The sequence below is a fragment of the Dinoponera quadriceps genome, unplaced genomic scaffold, assembly GCF_001313825.1.
Source record: "Dinoponera quadriceps isolate SergipeBrazil2010 unplaced genomic scaffold, ASM131382v1 scaffold1776, whole genome shotgun sequence".
NCBI lineage: Eukaryota > Metazoa > Arthropoda > Insecta > Hymenoptera > Formicidae > Dinoponera > Dinoponera quadriceps.
The window spans coordinates 645-6,568 of NW_014555835.1; positions in this window are offsets into that span (position 1 = coordinate 645).

A 5,924-nucleotide genomic window follows, 5' to 3' on the forward strand; every position below is an offset into this window, starting at 1 on the left:
TTATGCCATTTGGGCCGAAACGGGTGAAATAAGCATCGTGAACCGTATTATATGAACATTGCGCAAAACTCAGAACAAGAAGATGCAATTAGAGATATTAAAGAAGAATTGTGTATTTAATCATTATAAATCATTTATAAATCAATGTCTGGAAATCAATGTCTAGTCATAATAAATCAATGTCTAGTCATAACATTGTCATCAAGATTTGATAGGATTAACTACAGTAGCAATAGATAATGTTATTGAAATTGATTCATTTCTGTTTGAATTATTCTCAGGTGTTAGGCCGGAAAGAATTTGATCACAGATGCAGCTGCGCAAGGACAATCTATAACTTTATTTTTATATCGTAGTGTATCGCAAAAATTTGCAATGGTAGAAATGTTCTCGATTCTGATGATAATTTATAATTATATGTTGCTCTATTTGATTGGATCAGTCGTCATAATAATATAATAATTCATATTATTCCTCATTCATCGCAGGTTCCATTGCACGACAGGTAATAAAAAAAAAAATTAAAAAACAAAACAAAAACATAAAAAAACAAAAAAACAAAAAACAAAAAAAAGGGATATAAACGCCTACTGACAACCTCCACGCGGTACATTCTAGTATACAATTAGAAAGCTAATGTCAGAGGTAAATCATATAACTATAGATGAAAGAATGGAGATTCGAATTCGGTCATTTGCAGAATTTATTTATTCATTCTTCCCCCAACTCAGTGCGCCCAGGGTTTTGTGGGTTTGGAGGTTAGGTTTGATTGTTAGTGAAAATAAAAAATGTTTACGAAATTCATTATATCAAAACGGAGCTGCAAACCAAATTTTGGCTTATTTCATTATTTAGTTCCTAACAAAAAAGTTATTTTGATAAAAATCACTTTTTGAGGTTATGTTTCAGCGGCGGCAATGAATGCTAGTGTTATATATATCTTTATATTTTCTCTTTTAATAACCTTTCCATTGATATACAATTTATTTTTTAGCTATCGTGTTGAAACAGTTTTCTTATTGTGCTCTTGTTGGAATAGTCATTGTGAAATTCATGCATTTTAAAAAAGTTTAAAGTTACATATCTCGGTGGAAAAAAAAGATATTTGAGCAAACTTAACGGCATTTGAAAGAGCAAGACTTACACTTTAAAATGCTCTATATAGTTTTCCTGGAGAAAAATATATTACGATGTTACGTAACCTCAAATATAGGCAAAAACCGTGTTTTTGGCACTTTTAGGTTAGAATATCTCAAAATCCTGACATGTTAGAGCAATTCTGAGGCCGGATTCGGTTTCAGCGCCGAAAACTCTTCGGGAAACCATATATCATTTGTTTGTGCAAAAAAAAGCGATTTTCTGTAACACTGTGTAATTAACAATATTCCATTATTAATTTGATCTTGCTATTAGCTGGTGAATTATTATCATAGCCCCAGAATGAAATAATAGAATACCTTAGTTGCTTTTAGATTCCACCAGATTCCACCAGTGATCTGGTAAAGAGCGCGAGCGTGGCATGGTAGATAACGTACCCGTCTAATATGCTAGATGTGCCGAGTCTAATTCCCGGCAGAGGTAGAACATTTTTCATACGTTCGTAGCTCCCCTTCGGTAGTCTGGCAAACTACCAAGATTATTCATGCCAAGAAAACTTCTTTCCAAAAATTTGCCGTTCGAAACTGGCGTTTAAACTGTAGGTCCCGTATACATATGTATAATCTGTGTGTGCACCATATGCATTCGTGAGAGAGAGAGAAAGAGAGAGAGAGAGAGAGAGAGACAGGTAGGCCTTGATCCGACTTTAGGCTGTAGCGCCATTGATGATAATGTGAGCTGGTTAAACATGTTGGAGCAGCATAAATTAAGAAGCGTCGTTTAGCAGAAAATATTACATCAGTTACAAAGCTGTTTGCAGCGCAGTGCAAAATGTTTCATTAAAATAATTCTCACTTTTTACCTTTTTTCGAGCTTATTAATTTCGATTAAATTCGATCCAGCAATCATCACCTTCAAATACAGGGTTTTTCAACAAGAGTGTTCGAAACTAAAGTTAAATAAAACACACAATTATCATTGGAATAAAATTAATTTTTTTTTATTTGTAAAGTAGGAAGTAGTAAGTTTATGTGTGCACAAGGATATCGGACAAATGACCGCCTCGTAATTTTTTGCTGACTACGATTCTTCTGTCAAAATTTTTAATCACATGTTCACACATTGTGGGCTCTATCTCACCGATGACACGACAAATTTCATCTTTCAATTCCGGAATCGTTGTGGGATTATTCTTATAGACCTGCTCTTTAACGTAGCCCCAAAGAAAATAATCCAGGGGTGTCAAATCACATGATCTGGGTGGCCAATTGACATCACTGTTTCTGGAAATTATGCGCTGCGGAAAGGTCTGATTCAGTAAATCCAATGTTTCTCGGGCTGTATGGCACGTAGCTCCGTCCTGTTGAACTTTATATGCTTTTAAAGACAAATCTTTTTGCAAAATACGCCATAATGATGTTTTAGAGATACCCATTTGTTGAGAACGGCGTGGAATCGATGTGTTTGGGTCATCGGCAACACTTTCACTGACAGCATCAATATTCTCCTGTGATCTGGCTGGACGACAGCGTGTTGTTTTTTTTACGTTTTCTACTGATCCAGTGGACTCAAATTTGGCAATAATTCGACCAATATGTTGCTCAAATGGACGATGTTGTGGAGTGTAAAATTTATGCAATTTACGAAATCCTTTTTTGTTTGATCGTCCATTTTCATAATACAATTGAACAATCTAAATGCGTTGCTGTAATGTATATCTTTTCATGGTTAAAAACTTACTACTTTCTACTTGTCAGCTGTCTAGTTTGCTTGTCGCTGTCAATGAAATACATGTGAAAACTAACCTCACTTTTTCGAACACTCTTGTTGAAAAACCCTATAGCAGGAATATCAATCTTCAAATTTTTAACAAATAGGAATACCTTCAAAGTTTTTGAAAGCTCCATGTCTTATCAGCGTGCGAACATTTAGCGCTGCAAATGCCCGGTCACGGCCTCTGACGTCGCGCGCAATAACACCAACATCTGCGATAACCGTCGCTAAACATAAGTCTGCGCCAAGCGAGTCATTGTCACACACACACACACATGCGCGCGCGTGCACACGCACACGCACACACAGCGTAAGCTGTGCGTCGAATTTTTCACAGATACCGATCTAAATTGACAATATCGTAGAGATTTTCTTACGTTCGTGGTTTACATTTTCGTAATCTACAAAGCAAACCTGAGGTGTGCCTTGTGACACTGCGCACAAAAGCTTAGGGTCCGCGTCACTCTACTATCTATAGAAAATCTTATAAATCCCCTCATTTCTGCTGCTGTATTAAAATTCAAAATCGATCTGTTACCTTCACGCCTTCTAAACTTACTATCCCACCGATCATGCTCGTTGTACGAGATGAGTTTATGTTACGAGATTTTCAGATATCATGTGCAACTCAGATAAACTAAAACTTTCTGTTCCTTGAGAACGAATGTGCATGATCCGTTTCTCACCAGATCTCTGCAAATCTGAGAACACTGTGGAACGTTAAGTCAGTTGATTTTCCCACCGAAAATGCTGACCATCGCTACTACGAGAGAAAGAGGAAGACAGAAACAGAGGTCATAAGTAAGAACTCCATTTTCGCGGCAGTTAGTCCAGTTCAGTTCAATCGCGGCTCTTGGTTCAGATTGCAGTCAGTCCTTGCAATCAATCCTCGCGATATTTCAAACCAGACTTCGCGGTTCTCAAAAATCAGTTTTACTCAATCTTCGTGGTTATCAGTCAGTTTTTTGGGCTGTCTTAATTAGTTTCAAATCAGTCTCGCAAATCTTTTCAGTTAGTTTTTCTGAAGTCAGTCTTTGCAGTTTTCAGTTCTCTGTCTTTTCAGTTTTTTTAGTCTTTTCAGTCTTATCTTGTAGGTCATTTTGAGTCTTCGTCAATAACAAAAAATTTGTGTCGTTAATAAAATCTGTAGAGTCTCGGAAAGTGCCATATATTGTGCGAATCGCCTGCCTTACGGGTTATGAAATCTTCTTCCGCCGCCAACCTGAGTTGCCTCAACCAGGCTGCCTGTCTCCCTATTTCTCCGAAGGCTATGTATATATCTCAACTCTTCATTTTGGATTAGCTGATATCAATGTAACTCTATGTCAATACATCAATACAGCGCAGTACTAAATTTAATGCGATTACTTCGGGTCATAGAGAAAATTCTGTTGCCACCTCAAAAGAAAATAGTCAAAATTTCCTTCACGGATATAATTGATACATTATGGGTACCTTGGGAATTACGAATTCCTTTTTTCTCTATATGATTGGGAAGCAGACGGACTTCGGGCAAGCGCTATTGTAAAAAGTATAAGATTACGATGGCTCGCCGTTAAACGCGCTATATGTTTCCCCACGCGTCTTTCATCTTCTTTCATCTTCACGTAAAGCACGTAGTTTTATTACATTCTGGGTACCCCGGGAACAACGAATCCTTTTTTTATGATCAGGAAACAGACGGATTTGAACAAACGTTATTGTCAAAAAGATACGATTACACGCCGCCAAAAGCGTCAAGAGTTTTCCAATGCTTCTGCGATTTTATCTGTCTTCAAACTTAGTCGATAGGACTCAAGCCTTTTGTTGGATTAGGTTCTTAGGATCGTTTATAACATCCAGAAGATATTAGAAATTTTCCAAGGTATCCGTATTTCCAATCCTTTATATCCGTTTTCCAGGCAAACTCGTCTAATTGGCGATCGTCATTCGCCACTCTCAAAAATCTTCCCTATATAAACCTCACTCTCTCGCCGCGAGCACTCTTTGCCCGTTTGACTACTGTAGCGTATTATCGTTTTCAACATCTTTTGCGTTCGTGGAATTACGGCTTCCGCCACGACTTAGCCTTTGTTGTTCGGATCGGGATCTCTCCAGTCCCACCTGTTTTGTGAAACTTGCTGTGCGTGTGACTCCGAATTTCTTATAGATATTCGTTTCGATATTTCGATAATTAGTCCCAATATTAGAATTGCTCGATTTAACCGTAGTCACTCAGTGTCAGTGAATCAGCCAGTGTCAGTCAGTCAGTGTCAATCAGTGAATTTAACTATCATCTTCACTTCGTCTTCTGCTGCCGAACAACTGGCTCTGCAAGTCGGAATCTCTTAAGTGAACTATTTCTCTCGATATTCCGGGATCCCATAAATTTGGTACACTACGATCACCAAACCCATGTTCTACGTATTATTCGCCACAGTTCATTTATCTAAATTGTAAGTCTCTATTTCATATTTAAACATGACTTTTAATCATTTCAATTCAATCTCCAATCCAACTTTACTCCTCAAAACACACACATACACTGCGTAATTATTATCTTCCTTCTATTATATAATGATAATTTTCCCGCCATACCGATACGTTAAACATTTACGAGGTCTGTTCAAAAAGTATCGCAAATTTTGAATTTCCGCGGGTTACGTATATTTGATTTTCGATTTTTTTGTGGCGTTATGTTGGTACTCATGTCCCTCATTTATGCCGACAAGTTCGGCCATTTTGAATATTCAGTTTATCTTTGACAGCTGTTTTGCTTGGACGTGTTTTGGCTCGTCTTCGATTTTTGCCTATTCCAAAAAATGAATCAAAGAATCTGTATCAAATTTTGTGTGAAAAACAAAATTAAGTGCGCGGACGCATTCCGAATGTTGACTGTGGTATATGGTGAAGCTACCTTGGACCGAAGCAACGTTTATCGGTGGTACAAAATGTTCTCAGAGGGCCGAGAAGATGTGAACGACGAAGAGCGTGCCGGACGCCCGAGCACGTTAACAACAGACGAAAACATTGATGAAGTGAAGAAAATAGTATTGGCCAATCGTCGAATCACC